This window comes from Phyllobates terribilis, unplaced genomic scaffold (assembly GCF_046119375.1).
Source record: "Phyllobates terribilis strain yellow unplaced genomic scaffold, ASM4611937v1 Scaffold_2__4_contigs__length_985480577, whole genome shotgun sequence".
Lineage (NCBI taxonomy): Eukaryota > Metazoa > Chordata > Amphibia > Anura > Dendrobatidae > Phyllobates > Phyllobates terribilis.
This window is the reverse complement of record NW_027362762.1, coordinates 85,835,137-85,859,892: the sequence shown is the minus strand read 5'-3', so window position 1 is coordinate 85,859,892 and position 24,756 is coordinate 85,835,137.

Here is a 24,756-nt window from a genome sequence, read left to right as displayed (position 1 = left end):
AATGACGTCATCGTGACTGCTGTCCCTCTTCCACCTATGTATTCATCGTTTTCTGCATCCAGAAGATGCAGAGAGCGGTGACCGCAAGAGGCGGCGGCAGAGGGGTAGGGCATGGTGCTGCCTGTGGGCTACTGTTTCAGCAGTCTCGGGCCGCGGGCCGGACTGGACCAGCTAGAGGGCCGGATGTGGCCCGCTGGCTTCACTTTGCCTGGGTCTCATCTATAGACATCAGTTTCCTGAGGACCATCTCTGAGCTGCTGTTTACAGACCAGAGATACAGCTCAGGCAAGACAGCGACCCCCCCCAAAATATTTGCAATCATAAATAACATCATCGATTATAAGAAAAGAATATGTATCATTATCTAGTTTTAATTAATAAAATATATGTAGGTGACAAGTTCCCTTCAAGAGAATGTGTTTTATAGGTGAGATATTGTGTGGATAGGCTTAAATTGCAAGTGGGCAACTTCCATTAATGTAATGGAAAGTGTTCAGAACTTGTGGTCTCAAATACTATATCATCGATATTAGTCAGGAAATAAAAGTCCGCTGCCTCTGATTTTCTACAGTCTACGTCTGGATTAATAAAACTCCCTGCTGCTATTGCTTATCCTTCCATTCACCTGGTGAAATTGACTGAAAGATAAAATAAAGTGAGTCATGTGGATAGCACCAGATGAAACAGTGCTTCATTTAACCTGTTCCTACCCACTGTCTTAGTACAGTTTGCAAAAAAAGTAAATACCAATATCTACTTATAATTTTAGCACAATTCATGGTTCCTCTAATCATGGCAGGTTCTCCAGGTTTTGAGACACCAACACATTTTACCATCAACACGCCGCCATCAGGGCCAGATTTCAAGAGTCATCCCATATTAGAAAAACATTGCTGTTTTCTTTCAGAATCAGTGCCACATCTGTAAATTGGTTATATGATAGTGGTCCTGCAGCTCGACTCTTGTCACTTGGGGATGAACTGCAATACCCCTCACAATCTATGTGATGCTGCTGTTTCTAGAAGAAGACAACCTTGTCCAGCTGTGCTACTCTACGTCTCGGCTGGGAAAACCGGAGGCTTCTGGCTTATATAGTCAGTTGCTGAAGCCTCATTCTAATCCCCGTGAGGGTCAAGCAGGTCCGGGAACTCCGACGAGACAGGAGGGACTTCAGAGCACCCAAGCGGGATTGAGAGTGGGAAGCGCAGGGCAGGAGGGAGAAAAACCCAGCGAGAAGATGGTCTAGTCAGGAACACAAGAAAGTGGGGTTCTGCCAGGTACTCCTGATCTACCTGAGGAAGTGCTGAACCCCTGCCTGGTGAACGCAGCGCGACGTGGGAGGCCGACAACTGTACAGTGCACCAGTGGAACTGTCATAAGAACTGTGATTAAAAAGTCGGATGACTGCACCGCACTGCCTCCGTCCATTATTCCAGCTGCGCCATCTTTCCCTCCCTGCACTACAACACCCAGCGCAACTTACACCACCTTACACTGCCCTGGAGCTAGCTCTACCTGTGGAGAGCCACGCCATCCCTGCTGCCGCAACACCAGCTCCAGAGGACTGCTCCGCATCGACGGCTCCCTTTTGGCCGCAATCCACAGGTGGCGTCACGAACACTATTCCAAAAACCCCATATAAATAACCGTGATAACCCCCGGCAACCAGAGGCCCTGCTACCGAGTACCCCACGGCCCAGGGGGCGCGTCACTTGGACTAAGAAATTTGGTGGGAGCTCCCTTCCTACCAACAGATCACGGATTCTACCCGTGTAGAGGTAGCCACTTTACAATTGTGGAATTTGTTGGGTTTATGGAGACAACCATGACAGCAATTTCCAAAACTGCAAAAATGAGATCTACACAACTGTATGGCCACCTCTTCTTGGCTGGACAGGATGACCTAATGGTCAATGCATCTCAAGGTAGTAGACATGGATCTCATTTGCCCTCAAACCCATGACATGTGTGTGCCGGTTGCATGGATTTATATAGCGTGACCAAGTTGTCAAGCACTTTCCAAGTGATGCTAAAATCGCTTGGAAAGCGCTTGACAACCTGCATGCGAAATTGCATGATCAAAATGCTCCACATCCGCATGGCCCTGGCAGGAAAAACGCATGTAAAATCCGCATGCATTTTTTCTGCCAGGGAGATTCAGAAACGCCCAGGAAAAATCCGGAGCATTTCTGCATCGTGGGCACTTAGCCTAATGGTGATGTCCAAAAAGAATGTATCAATGACCATAACTGAACTGAAGAAAAAGTGAAGTAAAGTTGGTTTTTATATAAAAGAGACTGTGTGTGACAGTGATTGCTGGCCTTAAACTACTGGACTCCTAAAGAAGATAGAGGGACAACAAGGGATTGTGAGTGTTGTGCACTACATGCAAATCACAATACAACACGGACATTATCTTTTACTTGTGAGCGGTCAGAGTGAGCATATACCACAACAGCAGTCTCTCGCCACTACTACCACCCTGCACCCCTCACAAATACATGAATAATAGGAGCAGTATAATAAACTTTATAAAAAGTAGTAAGTTATATGGGGTTGATTAGCTGCTACAAGTAAGAGTACATTTTACAATAAGCCCTATCAGAACATGATTCAGAATTGAGTTCTGCCGATTAGTTGGCTTCCACAAAAGTCACAGGTCCCAGCACATCTCCTCATCAAGACCGGAATTAATAACACAGGTCTTGATGAATCGGACCCACAGTCTCTCATGTGTCCACTTTGGAAAATTACCATAATTGCCCACCTCTGCTACATGCCAATCATAATGAGATCTTCATCTTCAGCATGTTTGACAAACATGATATATGACTCAACTTTTTAATAAAATTCCACTTCCAATAACAGCCACAGTCTTTCTGAATATTGTTTCATAAATCCCAAACTTATCTGAGACTACGAAGGCCTTAAATTATTTTTCATGTTCTGAGATATTTCATGACTTTCTCGATGAGATGTCATCATCAAGTACTGTATATTACTGTATATTAAATCATTTGGACAAGCCTGATCTTTTTGGAGATATTCTCCAGTGTTAAAAGTCTTCTCGATTTTTAAGATGTGATTTCAATGTGATTTGATGGAGCCCTGTAGTCTAACTCCTCCAAAACATATTTTCTCAAATCCCTTTGCTCTTTGGCGTAAAGTATCAATGAGGGTCCCCATCAGTGAACAGTCCATTTAAGGGACTACAACAAATCAAAAAATATTTAAAAAGTTTTGTTACACTTTAACCCCTTTACGACATAGGGCGTATTAGTACGTATCTGTGCCCTGGGCCTTATGGACCAGATACGTATTAATACGCCCTATCTTTAATGCGGCACCGCGAACGAAGTCGCGGTGATAGCATTAAAATTCCGGTGCCATCTTACCTTAGGGTAGATGGCGCCGGCATCTCGGCGGGTGTCGTCGCCCCTTCACATCCACGATCGCTGTGATTGGCTGTTCAATTCTGAACAGCCAATCACAGCATTTCTCACTGTTTCCGGCAATCAGATTGCCGGAAACAGTGATGTGCAGCCTAGGATCGGTGCTCCTAAGAGCACCAATCCTAGGCTGTAGCCTAGTAACCCCAGCCCTCTCCCCAAACTGCTAGAATCGGTGCGATCACCGATCAAATCGATCGCACCGATCACAGCGGGACCGCACGGTAACAGGACGGTCACGGGGCGGTGACCGGCTTGTGACCTGCCTGTCACCTCCCCATGACCCCCTGTGATGTCATAGAAGCCCCAGCCAGCTCTGATTGGAGCGATCGATGATGACATCGATCGCTCCAATCAGAGTACCTGAACACAGGTGAGAGGGCGGTGACCGGCTTGTGACCTGCCTGTCACCTCCCTGTGACCCCCTGTGGTGCGTGCCCAGGCCCCAGCCATCTTTGATTGGTGCGATCGATGTCATCATCGATCGCACCAATCAGAGTACCTGACCGGGTGGTGACCGGCCTGTGACCTGCCTGTCACCACCCTGTCACCCCCCTGTGACCGCCCTGCAGATCCTCACACTTGGTGAGGATTTCTACAGAGCGGTTATGTCTGATCTGCGCTGTGCTGGGCCTTGTAGTGCCACAGAATCTTCTGTTATACTACAAGACCTTTCTCCTACCTGCTCCAGTCGCTGCTGCTGCTCCGGCATCCTGCTGCGGTCTCCAGGGTCCTGGATCTCCTGCCCCGGCATCCTGCTGCTGTCTCCAGGTTGCTGGGTCTCCAGCTTCAGCGTCCTGCTGCTGTCTCCAGGGTCCTGGGTCTCCAGCTCCTTATCCTGCTGCTGCGGATCCTGCTCCAGAGCCTCTTCCAGAACCTGCTGCTGATCCTGCTGAAAGAAGAACAGAGAAGACTTTGGTAAGTCCATCTCTGTTCTCCCCTCATCCACCCCCCTTCCCCCCTCCTCCTCTCCCCCCCTCCTTTTACCCCCAATCCTCCTCCCCCCCATTTTTTTTTTTTTTTTTTGTGCGTCCTGCAGCGGCCGAGCGCTGAGCAGTGTCTACGTCACTGATCAACGTCCGTGCTAGCTGCTTTTCAGGACTCTTTCTTGTCCCTGTCAATTCTCCCCCCACCTTTGCACCACATCCGCGCACACACCCAGCAGCTGCCGAGAGTTGATTGGTGACATAGTTCACCGATCCGCACTTGTGCTTGCTGTTTGCACCACCTACGGTAGTTCCTTTTTTTTCTCTTTTTTTTTCAGAAAAAAAAAGTTCACACCAAGCACACTGACACACACACACACACTGTAAATAAAGTACTGACACACACGCACCACATACACGAGAAAAAAAAAATGTCCGGCTCATCCCAAACTCGCTATTCAGCGGAGGAGGCATACGCTATTGTTGCCTCCGACACTGAGACTGACAGCGAGGGCGAGGATCCCACATTTCTTTACTTTTCCGACGCCTCATCGTCCTCCTCTTCCACCTCTTCTTCCTCCTCAATTGCTGCTGGACCGCCCCGCAGTCGTCGCAGGAGAGAAGATGTTCCAGCGCCCCCCACTACTGACCCCATATGGATCTCGCCCCCCGAAAATTTTGAGCCACTGATTCCTGATTTCGTGGCGGAATCAGGAATCAAGTTTGACACCACCGGCCTCACAGAAATAGACTTTTTCAAAGTCTTTTTCTCTGAGGATTTTATAAACCTCATGGTGGGCCAAACTAATTTGTATGCTCATCAATTTTTGGAAAAAAACCCCTCTTCATGATTTTCTAACTGGTCTCCTGTAGACGCAGAAGAAATTATGAAGTTTTTGGGGCCTGGTCCTTCATATGGGGATCCTGAAAAAAACAGAGGTTCAGCAATACTGGAGTGTTGACGGTTTGTATAACACTCCAGTGTTCGGAATGGTCATGACCCGGACACATTTTGAGGCCACCCACAAGTTCTTGCATTACCAAGATAATGCAAGGTGTCCTGCACGCGATGACCCGAACTTTGATCGTCTTTTCAAAGTTCGGCCGGTCATCGAGCACTTCAACAACAAGTTTGGTGAAGTGTACGTGCCCCAAAGGGACATCTGCGTGGATGAGTCCTTAATTTCTTTTAAGGGGCGGCTTGGATTCCGGCAGTACCTGCCCAGTAAAAGGTCCAGGTACGGGATCAAGCTGTATAAACTTTGTGAGAGTACCTCAGGGTACACTCACAAGTTTAGAGTTTATGAAGGGAAGGACTCCCGGATTGAACCCCCTGAATGCCCCCCTGTTCTGGGAGTGAGTGGGAAAATTGTGTGGGACTTGGTGCACCCACTGCTGGATAAAGGTTATCACCTGTACGTGGATAACTTTTATACAAGTATCCCACTCTTCAAGTCCCTCTCTGCGCGACATACCGCAGCTTGCAAAAATCAGAAAGGCCTCCCAAAGACGCTAATTGGGAAGCTGCTCAGTGAGAGCAGAGCCCAATGTAGCGACCACCTGTTGGTGGTCAAGTACAAGGACAAGAGGGATGTCCTTCTCTTGACCACCATACATGGTGATGGCAGCACCCTCAGCACTGTAAGAGGTTCCACTACACAGGTCGCCAAACCAGACTGTGTAGTGGGGTACAACAAGTACATGGGTGGAGTTGATCTCTCCGATCAAGTCCTCCAGCCGTACATTGCTTTGAGAAAGGCCAAGGTATGGTATAAGAAGCTGGCCGTGCACATTGTTCAGATGGCAATGCACAACGCTTTCCTTCTGTCAAAATGTGCAGGCCAGAGTTCTGTGTCGTATCTTCACTTTCAGGAGACAGTTATCAAGGCCCTGATATTTGGCAGTGGTGGCGGAGAGGGCACCACTACTTCTGGAACTGAAGGACCTCGAATTGTACCGGGCCAGCATTTCCCGGGGCAGATCCCTCACAGCGGAAAAAAAGGTAAGTCACAAAAGAAGTGCCGAGTGTGTTACCGAAGGGGAATACGCAAGGACACCATTTACCAATGTGACACCTGCCCCGACAAACCTGGCCTCTGCATGAAAGACTGCTTCAAAAGGTACCATACTTCCATGGACTATTGAATTAATTTCTGACGTATGACAACCTGACGAACACTACACAGCTGACGTAGTGTTCGTCAGGTTGTCATACTTCAGTTGTGTAGTGTTTGTCAGGTTGTCCTACTCAACTGGCGTATAACACTACATTATAAAATTGACAAATCAGGTATCCGTTTCAAAAAGGGGGCACTTGTTGGGCATTTCCACTGTTTAGGCACATCAGGGGCTCTGAGAACGTGACATGACGCCCTCAGACCATTCCATCAAAGTCTGCATTCCAAAGCGTCACTCCTTCCCTTCCGAGCCATGACATGCGCCCAAACAGTAGTTTTCTCCAACACATGGGGTATAAGTGTACTCAGGAGAAATTGCACAACAACTTTTGGGGTCCAATTTCTCCTAGTACCCTCGTGAAAATAAAAATATTGCGGCTAAAAGAGCGTTTTTGTGGAAAAAAAATGTTTTTTTTTTTTCACGGCTCTACATCATAAACCTTTGCAAAACACTTGGGGGTTCAAAGTGCTCACCACACATCTAGATAAGTTTCCTGAGGGGCCTAGTTTCCAAAATGGGGTCAGTTGTGGGGGAGCTCCAATGTTTAGGCACACAGGGGCTCTCCAAACGCGACATGGTGTCCGCTAACAAATTGGAACCATGTCGCGTTTGGAGAGCCCCTGTGTACCTAAACATTGGAGCTCCCCCACAAGTGACCCCATTTTGGAAACTAGACCCCCCAAGGCACCTATCTAGATGCATAGTGAGCACTTGGAACCCCCAGGTGCTTCACAAATTAATCCGTAAAAATAAAAAAGTGTTTTTTTTTCAATTTGTGAAGCACCTGGGGGTTCCAAGTGCTCACTATGCATCTAGATAGGTGCCTTGGGTGTCTAGTTTCCAAAATGTGGTCACTTGTGGGGGAGCTCCAATGTTTAGGCACACAGGGGCTCTCCAAACGCAACATGGTGTCCACTAACAATTTGAGCCGACTTTCCATTCAATTTGATAGTGGACACCATGTACTTTTTGATTTTTACGGATTAATTTGTGAAGCACTTGGGGGTTCAAAATGCTCACCACCCATCTAGATAAGTTCCCTGGGGGGTCTAGTTTCCAAAATGGGGGGTTTCCACTGTTTAAGCACATCAGGGGCTCTCCAAACGCAACATGACGTCCGCTAATTATTCAAGCAAATTTTACATTCAAAAAGTCAAATGGCGCTCCTTCCCTTCCGAGCCCTGCTGTGCGCCCAAGCAAACAGTGTTTTTTCCCCACATATGGGGTATCTGTGTGCCCAGGGGAAATTGCACAACAAATTTTGGGGGCCATTTTTTCTTGTTACCCCTGCGAAAATCAAAAAAATTAGGTCTAAAGTAACATTTTTGTGAAAAAAGTTAAATGTTCATTTTTTTCTTCCACATTCCAAAAATTCCTGTGAAGCACCTGAAGGGTTAATGAAGTTCTTGAATGTGGTTTTGAGCATCTTGAGGGGTGCAGTTTTTAGAATGGTGTCACTTTTGGGTATTTTCTGTCATAAAGACCTCTCAAAGTGACTTCAAATGTGATGTGGTCCCTAAAAAAATGGTTTTGTAAATTTTGTTGGAAAAATGAGAAATCGCTGGTCAACTTTTAACCCTTATAGCTCCCTTACAAAAAAAAATTTTGGTTCCAAAATTGTGCTGATGTAAAGTAAACATGTGGAAAATGTTATTTATTAAGTATTTTCGGTGACATATCTCTCTGATTTAAGGGCATAAAAATTCAAATTTTGAAAATTGCAAAATTTTCAAAATTTTCACCAAAGTTTTTTTCACAAATAAATGCAAGTGATATCGAAAATTTTTTACCACAATCATGAAGTACAATATGTCACAAAAAAACATTCTCAGAATCAGGGGGATCCGTTGAAGCGTTCCAGAGTAATTACTTCATAAAGTGACAGTGGTCAGAATTGTAAAAATTGGCCTGGTCATTAACGTGCAAACCACCCTCGGGGGTAAAGGGGTTAATGAGGCTATACTGTTCTCCTGGATTCCTCTCAAAAAACTTCTGTCAACCTCATGAAATCCAAGAAGGAAAGAACCATGCCATATAACAGAATATTTCTGTAATATAACTTTTTGAAGGCACCATACAGCGGCACGTTGCCATACAGACTCCATGCACAAAGCTCTATATTGATGGAGAGAATGTCCCTCATGGTTCTTGGTTTCCTGCCCTTTAATAGGTAATTCCCATGATAGTACAGTAAGTTATCCCCTATTTTCCAGATAGAGGGTAAATTACTTATCACTGGAGAACACCACTGGGACCTTCAGCAATAATGAAAATGTGGTTCTGGAACCAGGGAACCCAATCAAGGAATTGAGGTGCCTATGCTGAAGCTCAGCTCTATTCATTGTCTATAGAACTGCTGGTAATACCCAGGCGCTGGGAATAACTCTTTAAGGTGCATAAGATAAGAAAAAACACCCCTACTCCTTATTTGAGCCAATTTTGTGTTGTGTCTTGAAGATAATACTTGATTTTGCTCTGTACTTGGCCTGTATCTGAGCGTGAAGCTGGGCCATCTTAATTTCCAGAACATTAGGTTCTTGGCTAAAAGTATGCAACTGTAATAACCGAATCACCCTGAAGTATATGTGACGTCTTTACCGATAGACACACTTACTTTGTACTCCGGCTATTATGCGCTGTATTCTAATTACCAGTTAATTGCTTCCATCGTAGATTATTAAATGCAGCTTTAAAATTAAAATTAGCATCGTGTTAGTCCCCGATGTGCGCTTGTGCCAGCAAACACCTAATGTCGTATCTATTTATTCCTGATGTTCTTCGCTGACATCTGAATCATTTATTTTATAATGATTTTCATCTTACGGTCCGCACCGCGGGTAATTGTTCGTTGTTTTTTTCCTGCTTGTTTTTATGCACTTAAAATAATTGTGTTCTGTAGGAAGAAGCTTCAATTATTAGGATAAAACCATTTCGTTGTCTAAAGTAAAAATCTGGAAGTGATGTCTGACCTTTACAAGTGAATGCCGGACAAGTCTCTGCCTGCGGCGAGCGCTAAAGAACGTCTAGTGATTGTTTCCAATGAGAATATACCATAAATGATGCTATTATAAAAGCCAATCACTGAATTCACACAGTAAAATACCTGTGGAGAGAATACTCAGAAATCAGATCTGTGGCAGAGCCTAATAGGCGCACAAGAATGGCAAGCCAGGTGGTCTTCTATGTGCTCCTGATGGTATAGCAGCCCATGAGCACTCCATAATTACAGCACAGAGGCAGCTAGAGGTTGGCAGAGGGGGCTCACACCTTCCCTGTATCCTACATGTATGTACTTGGCACTAACTGCAATATATTGATGATATATCCTAAGGATGAATGTGCCAAAATTCGATTGCCAATTTTTATGCTTTGAGATCTCTCCACACTGCAAATCATAATATGCTGAAGGGTAAAAAAAATTGCGGTAGCTCTTCTCTCGGTCTTCCACTAGCCAGCTTCCTCCCTCCTGCTCCAGTCTTCTCTTCTGTCTTCAGTCGTCTTTATTCTTTGGCACTCGCTAGGCCTCATGTAAGGTCACTCATGACGTGACACAGTCAGTGCTGGAGGCGCAGAAGAATCAGACTGGAGCTGGAGGGAGGAAGTGAGCCAGCAGAAGACAGGTAAGTAACAGAGGCTGGACAGACGTCTGTCTGAGATGGTTTAGTGAATCCTGCATTGAACAGGGGGTTGGACACGATGACCTTGGAGGTCCCTTCCAAATCTAACATTCGATGATTCTAAGTGGCGAGGTAAGTGCAATGTATTTTTTATTTTTTACCTCCTCTCCACTTTTAAAAAGAATCATGTGACATGCAGAAGTAGTGCTGTTGCAGAGTGTGACATGCAGAAGTAGTGCTGTTGCTTTAAAAGCATTCAGCAACTATTAGAAGTAACCCAAGCACATGAGACAGGAAGTGTTGTGCTCCTGAAGCATCCAGCAACTAGAGGGGTTAACACAGTTACAGGAGAAGGGGAATGTTTTAGCAGAGCCCCAGGGGGATTGTGGGGAAGTCGTTTACATTCTGGCTGCAGCCAAAGGGAGAAGTGGTGTGTGTGATCTGTATCTCACAGAAGTGCAGGAAAGAGAACAGGATTCAAGTCCAGGGTGAAGCTCAACACAGGTCAGATACCCTGCATAGTAACATAGTAACATAGTTTTTAAGGTTGAAGGAAGACTAAGTCCATCTAGTTCAACCCATAGCCTAACTTGTTGATCCAGAGGAAGGCAAAAAAAACCCCATGTGGTAAACACTAAGCTCCACACTGGGGAAAAAAATTCCTTCCCGACTCCATACGACAATTAGACTAGTTCCCTGGATCAACGCCCTATCAAGGAATCTAGTATTTATAACCTGTAATATTATACTTTTCAAGAAAGGCATCCATGCCCTTCTTAAATTTTAACAGTGAATCACTCATTACAACATCATGCAGCAGAGAGTTCCATAGTCTCACTGCTCTTACAGTAAAGAATCCCCGTCTGTGATTATGATTAAACCTTCTTCCCTCCAGACGTAGAAGATGCCCCCTTGTCCCCGTCTCAGGCCTCAGAGTAAAAAGATCAGTAGAAAGGTCTTTGTACTGTCCCCTCATATACTTGTACATAGTAATAAGATCACCCCTAAGCCTTCTTTTTTCCACAGTAAACAACCCCAAGTGTAATAACCTGTCTTGGTATTGCAGACCCCCCAGTCCTCTAATAACCTTGGTCGCTCTTCTCTGCACCCGCTCTAGTTCAGCTATGTCTTTCTTATACACGGGAGACCAGAATTGTACACAGTTTTCTAAGTGTGGTCTCACTAATGACTTGTATAGAGGTAAAATTATGTTCTACTCATGAGCATCTATGCCTCTTTTAATGCATCCCATTATTTTATTTGCCTTTGCAGCAGCAGCCTGACACTGGCCACTAAACGTGAGCTTGTCGTCCACCAATACACCCAGGTCTTTTTCAGTTACAGTTTTGCCCAGTGTTTTACAATTAAGCATATAATTATACATTTTATTTCCTCTGCCCAAGTGCATTACCTTACATTTATCCCCATTAAAGCTCATTTGCCATTTATCAGCCCAAGCTTCTAGTTTACATAGATCCTCCTGTAATATAAAATTGTCCTCCTCTGTATTGATTACCCTGCAGAGTTTAGTGTCATCTGCAAATATTGAAATATTACTCTGTATGCCCCCTTCAAGGTCATTAATAAATATGTTAAAAAGAAGGGGGCCCAATACTGACCCCTGTGGTACCTCACTGTTAACTGAGACCCAGTCTGAGTGTTTTCCATTAATAACCAAAACCACCCTTTGTTTCCTATCACTGAGCCAATTCTTAACCCACATACATATATTTTCCCCTATCCCCAATGTTCTCATTGCACAGTTAGTTCAGAAAGTCTGTCATCGGGTAGGAAGATAAGGACTTGAAGGATTTGTGTCACAGAGATCATCTCCCTCATCAACCCCCCCATCTCCATGCAGGATAAAGAATGCTGTGTACAATTTAGTCCTTGCGATGGAAAAGCCTGTGGTTGTGTATGCACTAAAACTGTGCTGTACTGTGCTACAGGATAATAGATTGTGCACTGCTGTGCTGCAAAGGAGATTGTACTGTTATTACTGAAACCTGTTGCTCAAAGAGACACTTACATTGCACTGGCCGTGCCTCATTAGATGTTCCTGTTCTACCGTTTCTGAAGACTCTTGTCAGATGTGTCTGGTCAGCAACTGAATCTATCGTGTGCCTGAGAGAAGCTTCAGCCTATGATTGCCCTGAGTAACAGTTCCCCCAGGATTCCAACGAATTCAAGTAACCAGTCTCGCCCCTATCTGAACTTAGGTGGCGTGCGTATAACAATCATGCAAAATGGCGGTCAGCAGGTCCCTAGTTTGGTTGAGTTGAACAAATCGAGCCTTGAGAAATTCAGGTTTCTGGCAAACTAAGTTTTTTTTGTGAGACAGTGAAATTGATTCACCTCAACATAATTAGCTCATCTCTAGTCATCAATTACAGATCAGTGGGGGTCCGATGCCCTGCACCCCGCCCCCCCCCGATCAGCTGTTGTAGGTTTCATGGTGGATGTTATATAAACAGTAAGTTGAGCTGAAACAGCATTTTGGCTTCGAGCAGTATTCTTGAGTGAATTAGTGGACAGTCTTGCGGCAACTGAAGGTCCAGATGTGGGATATTGTTGTGTACAGATGTCCAATTGAGAACATTCCCAGTATGACCGAGCGTTTAAAGCTCTGTGTATCTCTCCACCCAGGGTCAGTCTCAGGTGGAATCTACACGTTCCCAAAAAGACTGTAACTAGTAGCTAGGGAACGGACCCGCTTGAATATTCAAGGTGACGCCTAAGGTAAGTTAATGACGCCTAAGGGTAAGGCAACCAAAGTTGTACCAATAGATGATTTCGACCAAATTGATTATTGGTCATTTGGTTCTTTAGAGAGCAAACGATCGACTTTTGGGTGATGAACGTTTGCAGTCATCTGAGAGATTGATTGGGCATGTCTGATATTTTCATACAACTATCATCCATGGCATAATTTATATGTGCTGATCAATCGAAAAAGAGTAACAATGTGTTATTTCTAGCTCTGCCTTCGGGTGTATCAAGATATGATTATCGAAAATGTATGACTTCATCTTAAACATATTTGTACAATGTAATCGGTCATGTGTATGGTGCGGTTGTGTAAATGAAGTTGATGACAGTACATGGATTAGTGGACAGTACATATGACTGTCTGGTATTCCAGAATTTTTGATAATTGGCAGCTTTGAAGTCTCAATGATGGTGGATAAAAGGAATTTGACTGTATTGTTTCCTTCATAGCCCAATGCTGCAGTACAAGTTGTCTTCCGGTCGTCCGCTCTGTTCACAATTTACGGTAAATACTCTTATTTTTTTCATTCCAATGATGTGTCTCAGGGCCAAATACCATACAATTAGAATGCTTGTTCTGGCGCCATTACGATAAGCATCACATTTGTTTAAATAAAACATTCCTAACTTTAATTTTTAATCATGTAGATATTCCAGTACACAACAACGATATAGTGCGGATATTAATGTGTTACTGGACTGACAACACAAAATCATCACATGAGACACAAGAAAAATGGCAAAACGTAAGGATCTGAGCGACTATTACAGGGTCAGAGCATCTCCAAAATGGCATGTCTTGTAGGGTGTTCTTTGTATGCTGTCGTTAGTACCGTTAAAACCAGAAGTTTAGATACACTATATAAAAAGACACATATACATGTTTTTCTCAATATCTGACATGAAATCAGAATAAACCTTTCCCGTTTTAGGTAAATTAGGATTACCATAGTGTGTAATATTTGCTAAATAACAAAATAATGAGAGAGAGAGAATGTTTTAAGGCATGTCCTGTGGTCTGATGAAACTAAAGTTGAACTTTTTGGGCATAATGACCATCGTTACGTTTGGAGGAAAAAGGGAGAAGCTTGGAAGCCTGAGAACACCATCCCAACTGTGAAACACGGGGGTGGCAGCATCATGTTGTCAGGTTGTTTTGCTGCAGGAGGGACTGGTGCACTTCACAAAATAGATGGCATCATGAGAAAAGAAGATTATGTGGCAATACTGAAGCAACATCTCAAGACATCAGCCAGGAAGTTAAAGCTTGGGTGGAAATGGGTCTTCCAAATGGACAATGAACTGAAACATACTGCCAAAATGGTAACAAAGTGGCTTAAGGATAACAAAGTCAATGTTTTGGAGTGGACATCACAAATCCCTGATCTCAATCCTATTGAAAATTTATGGGCAAAGCTGAAAAGGTAGGTGCGAGCAAGGCGACCTACAAACCTGGATCAGTTACACCAGTTTTGCCAAGAGGAATGGGCCCAAATTCCGACCAACTATTGTGAGAAGCTTATGGAAAGATATCCCAAACGTTTGACCCAAATCATTCAGTTTAAGGGCAATGGTACCAAATACTAATGAAAATGTATGTAAACTTTTGACGTTGCAGTAAGTAATAAAAATGCCTTAAAACATTCTCTCTCTCTCATTACTCTGGCATTTGGCAAATATTAAAAATTATGGTAAGCCTAATTGACCTAAAACGGGTAAGGTTTATTCTGATTTCATGTCAGATATTGAGAAAAACATGCAGATGTGTCTTTTTATATAGTGTTTGTAAACTTCTGGTTTCAACTGTATGTACCAAAAGTGGTCTATGGTAGTACAACCGGTGAACCGCGCAAGAGGGTAATGGGAACCCAAAAAGCATTGATGTATGTGGGCGAAATAAAGGCTAACCTGTCTGATCCGATACCATAGAAGAGCTACTGTTAAAACTGCTTTATAAATTACTGCACAGCTTCTGCAGAACCTCATAGCATACACCTCAGCTGCTGCAGAACTTCAGAATATATGTCAGCTGCTACAGAAAGTCATAACACACCTCAGCTTCTGAAGAACTTCATAATATACCTCAGCTGTTGTAGAAAATCATAATACACCTCAGCTGCTACAGAACATCATAATACACCTCAGCTGCTGCAGAATGTTATAATACACCTCTGCTGCTGCAGAACCTTATAAAACATCTCAGCTGCTGCAAAACCTCATTATACACCTCAGCTGCTGCAGAACCTTATAATGCACTCCTCGGTTGACGCAGAACCTAATAATTCATACCACAGCTGCTGCAGAACCTCATAATACACTCCTCAGTTGACGAAGAACCCAATAATTCATACCTCAGATGCTGCAGAACCTCATTACACACCTCAGCTGCTGCAGTATCTCATAATACACTCCTCAGTTGCTGCAGAATCTCTTAATACACACCTCATCTGCTGCAGAACATCACAATACACAACTCTGATCTTGCAGAACATCATAATCTCAGCTGTTGCAGATCATCTTTAAAAAATGTCAGTACTGTTTCTGTTATGATCTGCAGCAAGTACTAAGGAAAGATAAGGGAAAACTGTCCCTACAGTAAAACTAAGCTGAATCCCTACGATGTAGCGGGCTGCCTGTTCCTAGCGAACACACCCGCCTTAGTCCTTGGCTAGTCTGACCAAAGACCTATAGCATAACGGAAGGGGTCCCTAAAATAATGGGACACCTCCTAAACAGAGAAGTTGTTGCAGAGCACAAAAAGACAAACAGACAAAAAAGTACTAGAGGTCTCAGAAGGACCAAGCGAACTGACAGAGAAAGGCACCGAAGCACCTGGCTAGAGAAACAGTCAAACACTGAAGTTCAGCACAGCCAAAAGGGCGGAGCTGGAATATAAAGGCAGATGGTCACGTGACCGCAAAACACCAGATGGAAAAAACAAACAGGAGGGTTCTAACAGTACCCCCTCTTTTATGAGGATCCTCTGGATCCTCCAGGCCTATCCGGAAACCTCTTGTGGAAAGCTTTAACAAGCCTAGGAGCAGAGACATCATCCGTCCTTACCCAGGAGTTGTCTTCGGGACCGAAACCCTTCCAGGAGACAAGATACTGTAATCTCCCTCTATGCCATCTAGAATTCAAGATACAACAAATTTCATATTCGCCATCTTCCACCACAGGAGGAACTGAGACAGTAGCATCCCTACCTGATACATCAGCCTTTTTCAACAAGGAAACATGAAACACAGGATTATTCTTCCAGGAAGTAGGGACATCCAACCTAACAGCAGATTGGTTAACAACCTGAAGCACTTTAAATGGACCCACAAACTTAGGACCCAGTTTTTTAGAGGGAATCCTCAACCGCAGGTTCTTTGAGGACAACCAAACCATGTCACCCACAGTAAACAAAACCTCCTTACATTTCCTGTCGAAATACTTCTTGGACTTCTTGTTAGCCCCTTGAAGGTTGCAACGTACATTAGTCCAAACTCTCTCCAAATCACCGGAAAAATTCTCCTCCTCCGGCACCGCCGACCCCAATTTGCAGAACGAACCAAAAGACGGATGTCTCCCAGTACAACAAAAAAAGGAGAATACCCAGCAGAGGAGGATGTATGATTGTTAAGAGCAAATTCTGCGAGAGGCAGAAACCCAGACCACACCTCTTGATTGTGCGCCACAAAACAACGCAAAAACTGTTCAACATCCTGGTTCTTTCTTTCAGTCTGTCCATTAGACTCAGGATGATGCCCAGACGAAAATGACAAATGGACTCCCAATCTGTCACAAAAAGCACGCCAAAAGCGAGCCACAAACTGAGGTCCTCTATCAGAAACAATATCCATGGGAATGCCATGGAGCTTGACAATCTCCTTAACAAACGCCTTATCGAGTGTCTTGGCGCAGGGCAACTTAATGAATGGAACTAAATGACACATCTTACTAAAACGGTCCACGACCATCCAGATGACAGTAAAACCCTCGGACACAGGAAGATCAGTAATAAAATCCATTGTGAGATGCGTCCAAGGCGCACTAGGAACCTCCAGAGGGCAAAGCAAACCCGCAGCAGGAGTATGTGAAGCCTTTGACCTAGCACACACAGTACATTGACGCACCCACTTGATGACTTCCTTCTGCCATCCAGGCCACCAAAAACTGCGACTGATAAGTCTCTTAGTCTCCGAAATTCCTGGATGACCTGCCAACCGAGACTCATGACACTCCACAAACAAATCTCTTCTAAAGGCTCTAGGCACGAACAACCTCCCATGGGGAGTGTTAGATGGAGCATCATCTTGAGCTTCAGAATCCCATTCTCCAAAACGGAATCCAATGCCGCCACCACAACTCCTTTCTGTAAAATGCTCTCCTCCAGCTCGGCACCGATAGTAAGAGAGAAGGGATATAGGTAACAGAAAAATGAAACCGAGAAAAAAAAGTGCCCACCTAGCTTGACAGGCATTCAAGCGCTTGGCAGCATCCAGATAGATCAAATTCTTATGATCTGTGAAAACCTGAATAGGAAATCTAGCGCCTTCCAAAAAATGACGCCAATGTTCAAACGCGAGTTTAATAGCCAGCAACTCCCGATTTCCAACATCATAATTCAGTTCAGTTTCCGAAAAATTTTTCAAAAAGAAGGCACAAGGATGTACTCCATCCTTGTTCTCCTGAGACAAAACTGCTCCGATCCCCACCGATGAAGCATCGACCTCGACCAAAAAAGGCTTGGTCTCATCAGGCTGCATAAGGATAGGGTCAGAACTGAACCTCTCTTTGAGATACTCAAACGCTTCAATGGCCTTAGTAGTCCACTGGACCGTATTCGCACCTTTCCTGCTGAGATCGGTCAGAGGCTTAACAATTACAGAAAAATTCTTAATGAATTTCCTGTAATAATTGGCGAAACCCAAAAATCTCTGCATAGATTTCAAACCAATAGGCCTAGGCCATTCCTGCACAGCCTGAACCTTCACAGGGTCCATCTCAAAGCCCTCACTGGAGACAATGTAGCCCAAAAAGCTAATTTTCTGCACAGCGAACTCATATTTCTCCAGCTTAGTAAACAGTGAATTATCACTCAATAACTGGAAAACTTTGCGTACACTCTGCCAATGGGACTCTAGATCTGGTGAATAAATCAAAATGTCATCCAAATGCACAACCACATTCTTACCAATCAAAGGTCTCAGGATGTCATTAATAAGGTTCTGAAAAAATGCAGGTGCATTGGTAAGACCAAAAGGCATCACCAGATTCTCAAAATGACCTACCAGAGTGTTAAAAGCAGTTTTCCATTCATCACCCTCCTTCACTCGTAACAAATTGTATGTCCCCCCCGGAGATCAATTTTAGAGAACCACTTGGCCCCCACCAACTGGTTAAACAAGTCAGGAATTAACGGCAATGGGTAGGAATTGCGTATTTTAATCTTATTAATTTCACGAAAATCCAGACATGGACGTAAACCCCAATCCTTTTTTTTAACAAAGAAAAATCCAACTGCCACAGGTGACTTAGAAGGTCTAATGTGACCAGCAGCCAGGCTAGTCTGTATGTACTCCTCCAAGACCATTCTTTCAGGGATAGTCAGATTAAACAAGCGACTCTTGGGAAGAGTAGCTCCAGGAACAAACTCAATGGCGCAATCATAATCCCTATGAGGAGGTAAAACTTGCAACTCCTCCTCCGAAAAAACCCTCCAAAAATCTTGAATAGGTACAGGTAATTCAACTTTTTCCACAGCCGCAATGCGACCATTACAACATTTATCATAGCACTTTGGACTCCAAGACTTAATCACATTAGTAGACCAGTCCAGCAAAGGATTGTGCAGTTTTAACCAAGGCAATCCTAGAACGACCGGAGAGGGTAAATTATCTAATACAACCAAGTCCAAAATTTCTTGGTGAACTCCATTGATAGTGAGGGGAAATGCAGCAGTCTTGTGAGTAATACATTTCAAGGGAGTGTTATCAATTTCAATCACAGAAATAGGTGATGACAAAGGTTTGGATTTCAATTTAAGGTTTTCCAAAAAACCCTTTATCAATCACATTAAGTGTTGAACCACAATCCACAAATACCTGAAATACAATCAAATTTTCCGGCAAAGTAGTACTCCCAGAAAGAAATACTCCTGCAGAGCGTAAACAAGCTATACGGGCGTACCTGACCTTTTTTTTTTCTTTACTTAAACAAAGCTCACAATACTTCATCAAATGGTCAGCTTTCCCACAATAAAGACACAATCCCTTGGCAAACCTCCGGTCTCTTTCCTGAGAGGGGAGCGACTTTGCCCCAACCTCCATCGGTTCTCCGCCGTCAGAGCAGATTTTGTGGGGACTAGGACCTGGCATTACAGGAGTCTTTACCTCATTCTGTCTAAATCTCAGTCTCCTATCCACACGAACAGCTAATTGCATGGCATCCTGCAGAGTCTCAGGTGCGGGGAATGCAATTAGCAAATCCTTAACCCTTTCACTCAGACCAGCAAGAAATAGACATTTCAGAGCTGGATCATTCCATTTAACTTCTGAGGCCCATCTTCTGAAGTGTGTGCAATAATTTTCAACATCACCTGACCCCTGATTCAAACGCCTGAGTTCTGCCTCAGCAGATGAGATTCGATCAGGATCGTCATATAATAGTCCCATAGCAGAAAAAAATTCTTCTACAGACCTGAAACATGGATCATTAGTTTGAAGAGAAAAGGCCCACCCCTGTGGTTCTTTGCGCAAATGTGACATAATAAAACCAATGCGCTGTGATTCATTCCCAGAGGACCTTGGTCCCAAACGAAAATGTAACAAACAAGCATTTTTAAAGGAAAAAAAATCTTGCTGTTTACCATAAAAAACATCAGGCAGTTCTACCTTGGGTTCCACAAAATTCACTTCAGAACAGCTACTGACGTGTTGCTGGAGCTCGGCCACCTCCAGAGACAATCCCTGCAAGCGTTGAGCCAAATCCTGGATGGAAACCATACTGATCCCTGAATTTCTTTCCTTTTAGTTTTTTTGGGCTGGACTTACTGTTATGATCTGCAACAAGTACTAAGGAAAGATAAGGGAAAACTATCCCTACAGTAAAACTAAGCTGAATCCCTACGATGTAGCGGGCTGCCTGTTCCTAGCGAACAGACCCGCCTTAGTCCTCGGCTAGCGGCCTTAGCATAAGGGGAGGGGTCCCTAAAAGAACTAAGGACTGGGACAAAAATGGGACACCTCCTAAACAGAGAAGTTGTTGCAGAAAAAGAGAAACAGACTAAAAAGTACTAGAGGTCCCAGAAGGACCAAACGAACTGACAGAGAAAGGCACAGAAACACCTGGCTAGGGAAACAGTCAAACACTGAAGTCCAGCACAGCCGAAAGGTCGGAGCTGGAATATAAAGGCAGATGGTCACGTGACCGCAAACCACAAGATGGAAAAAACAAACAGAAGGGTCCTAACAGTTTCTACCAATCTGTGTCTCCTTTGAGAGTCTGTTCTTTGCTTCCTACTTTTTGTTAAGCAAAGAAATAAAACTCAGGATCAAAAGCAAAACTTCTGAGTAATGGATTTCTGTGGGATATCATAAATTGCGGCACATTTCCCTCTCCATATGCAGCTGCAGTATCACTTCTTTACCTGGCAGTCAGAGATGCACGTGAGTTTCCATATTACTTACTTTAGACTCCGAGGACAAATCTAACATTCAATAAAAAAGGAAAGTACAGTCTATATTTGTTCCTGTTCTGCCTTGTGGCCACGTCCAGGGAGGCATCAATTTGTTCTCGCCTGTACTGTGCGAGTAAGAAACAAACCATATTCTATGCCAATTGTTTTCCTAATACAGAATTTTCTTAGATCCCAAGCTATAAATCCTATGCATAGAGTTGAACTAAAAATGATTAACCTCCCATTGCAAAATCAATTTCTTAGTAAAATTTACAAACTTTCTGCTGTTTGCAATAAACCAATCAAGCAAGAAAAATAATATAATTCTTATAAAACAAGTGGTTTTTCCAAATTCAACGCGAAATGTCACTTTCACTGACTACGGCAGTGTTAGGATTATTCACCCCCTTCATGACATGTGTCTTTAGTAATAAGCTGAGTCTCTCTGGCTGTTATAACCTGCTGCAAACTTGATGCCAGATACCAGCTTTCAGTGAAAGAGACATGAACTTTGCAGCACAGAATATGAGGTTAAAGGGGATGTCTGGTCAAAACCGATAAGTCTGCAGGCATTCTGTGTGACTGTACACTTACAAATCGCCCCAGCACACGCACTGTTCCCTGCAGGGATTTGCCGGTTTCATACCCGGTAACAGAGGGTATGTATGAGTTATACATACCCTCTGCCAATGGGCGCTGCCTCACTCTCCATACACTTGTATGGAGCGAGACCGCACCCTCTAGTCGACCACGTCCACTGGCCGGCCACGTCACTAGACGGGGCGTGGTCTCGCTCCATACAAGTGTATGAAGAGCGAGGCAGCGCCCACTGGTCGAGGGTATGTATAACTATTTTGTGAGGGGCGCAAGGTGGTAGTCACGGCGAGGAGTTGCTGTTCTCCTCCCACACCCTGGCTCCCCACAAATAAAAAATAAAGTCCTGTTTTTCGTGTAACTTGTGGGCATTGGATAACATTCACAGTTTTCCTTGAGGGTCCCATCTGCTCCGGGAGTCTCCGACCTCAGCTGCAGGTAAACAATCAAGCACAGTCTCTTGTTTTATTTTTAATAAAAACATTTTTTTTTTACTGTAAACGTTCAGTTCAGTTTTTGGTCTCAGATACAGCACATTGGGGTACAACAGACACAGTTTCAGCTTTCTTCAATACCCCTTTCACTCTTAATTCTTTCTTCCCCAGGTATGATTCACCTGGTACCGCAGCTTTCCAGAATCCGGTTCTGCTTCCTATATGGACGTTCCCGTCCGTTTCCCCTTCTTGGGAAGTGAGTAAGGCTGGCTCCTCCATGCCTTCTCCGGGCCGTAGACCTCAGACATTTAGGGATGTTTCTTTGAAGTTTACCACTCTTTTTTCCTTAGTGCTGCTTCTGTCTTTCTCTGTCTCTTGCTGCATCACTGTCGACCTTCAGCCCACTAGGCCTGAACTTCTCCACTCCTCTCAGTTATCCCTTGTACACATACTTCAACATTTCAACCAACAACTACATCTCTGACTGACTAACTAACTGAAAAAAACATTGCTCTACTCTGGCAAGAATCCCTCCAATTTTTAACTGGACCAATCACCACCTCTCCCCCATCATTAGTCAAACTTCCCTGTTACTACCCTGCTGCAGTCACTACACTTCTTATGTCCAAAAGTATGCCTTAAATCTGATACACTAATAGGCCCCCAGTGCCTATCAGCCCTAATGTTTCTATCTATCACTAACTAAACCCTGAACTATATCCTATTCTGTCCCTATATACCATACACTATGATAGTAGGCTGCAGCCGCAGGTACCAGTCAGGCCCCGACATTGACGATGACGTTCAAGCACCGAAGACCAGAGCTGCGCCAGTCAAGGTCCAGACTGCGCTTGTCAACGGTCAAGCACCGAAGATCCGAACTAAGCCGGTCAAGTTACCCGATCTACACAATGCCAGTCAACAGTTTAAGACCAGCCCACACCAATACTGACAGAACAGACGCTCGTCGACTGTCAAGCACTAAAGAGGCCCTGAGGATACCCGGCAGGAGACTCCAGCCTGGGCCAGTGATCAAAGGAGATGTGCGAGATGGGCCGTCACTTCCATCACAGACTTACTGTACTGGGCTTGGGCAGGGGGAGCGCTGCAGACCAGACGTGGTCCAGCTGACGCTAGAGCGGCCCAGACAGTATTGATAGACTTGGTACGGGAAATGTGTGGCTAGTGAGACAGATCAGCAGCTCTCATCAAGGTCCAGAAAGCCACAGAAACTTCTAGAGACTGTTCCCGCCAAAGACTGGCTTGCCCCCTCCATTGTAACTAAGTTGGACTGTGGACTCTGAACTGATTCCGAAGTTCCTTATTGTAAACTAACTCATATACCTCTTGTGATGAGCATTTAATGTTAATTATGCCAGGCATATATTTGCAGTAGCGTCCAAAGTAGTTCAGAAAAGCGGCACCTTTGCTTTCATAATTATGCTCAGTAGTGCAGGACTAAGCACCTATCCCATACGAACCGGGTGCATTAACTTCTATAAAAATTTGCAAGTTCATCTAAAATGTCAAAAAAAGATATAAGGCACTCACCAGTTCTTGTAAAAACTTACTTCTTTATTGTTACATTAAAATCACAACAAGCTAGGTGGGTACACGTGTACCCCCCAGCTTATTGCGATTTTAATGCAACAATAATGAACTAAGTTTTTACCAGAACCGGTGAGTGCCTTCTATCTTTTGTTGACATTGTATATTTGCAGTAGGTCAAGAAACATAGACCATTGTTCATATTGTCTGAATGTTGACTCTTGAATTGATGTTTGTGAATTGTGGAATGGCTTCTGTTTACCTATTATATCAGCACCTACAGGTGCTTGTCTTGTGTTGCTATCTTAGCCCGCCAAAAGTGGGGTGTCACAGGTGGGGGTAGTCGGCCCTGGAAGCCCCGAAGTCGCAGCTGCTCTAAATTCCGGCAAGCCAGTGGAAAGGTGAGACTCTGTAATTTGCCCCATCTTGTGTATTTGCTGGGACTGTTCTATATGTTATTGTGTGTTGGTGGTTCAATAAAGTATTGCCACGCTGTTTTACCCTCACTCTGGATTGTCTGAGTAGCATTATGCCCATGGGAAAGGAGAGTGGGCATTCAGTGGGATGAGCCCTGGTCCATGGAGACCGCATACTCAGTAAATATTGTACTTTTGTGATTTGTCAATTTCAATATCTCTGTTCAATATCTCTGTATCTGTTTCATATTGTTAATCTAAGAAATAAATTGATGTTTCCACCTGGAGCATCCGCTGTTGCATCTAGACACCTGCATTACACAAAAAAAAGAGAAGAAAAAGGAGATGAAAAAAACAAAAGAAAGGCATTGATCTTCCTAAAGATACTTCCGAAAGCACACAAGTTCAAAGTGAAAGGTACACTGGCTAAACTCTACCTGGAAGTATTACCAGATTACCAAGGAGGCAGGTGATCAAAAACCCTCAAGTGACTGCAAAGATTTGGTGACAGCAGGCAATGAAGTTTCAACTTGCACAGTAAAGCAAATACTAACCGCTGAAGGTCTCCATTCCCGAAGTCCAAGACGTCTCCTCTACTGACTCAAATGCACAAGAAAAGCTGCCTTTGATGTTCTCAAAATTATATAAATAAACCTCAGAAGATTGAGGATTCTCTTTGTGTGGTGATGAAACAAAATTGGAACTTTTTGAGTTTATTGATTACCGGGATGTCTGGAGGAGGAAAAACACCCTGCCTACAATGAAGCATGGCAGTGGCCACTACATGTGATACATTTTATGGACCAGAGAGGTCCATTCCTCATCTTGTTAGGAATTATTGTGAAGGAATGGCCAAATTCTTAAATGGACATGTGCAATCCAGCATCTGGTAGAGTATAAAAGTAGTTTTGGTAGGATAAAATAGTGCACAAAAAATGCCCTCTAGAGACATCCTAGATATGTAATCCTACGCATTTCAGACTCCTAGGGTTCTTAGTCATGGCATGCCAATTAACTATATAGCAGAGAAGGGCAAATACTAACTGAAGTGGAACAGACTGGCCGCTAATACAATCGTTATGTCCCCATACAGCTTGTTTATTGCCAGCGGCAGGTCCTGAAAGTTTTCATGTCAGCTTACGATCTAGCTGATTGGTGG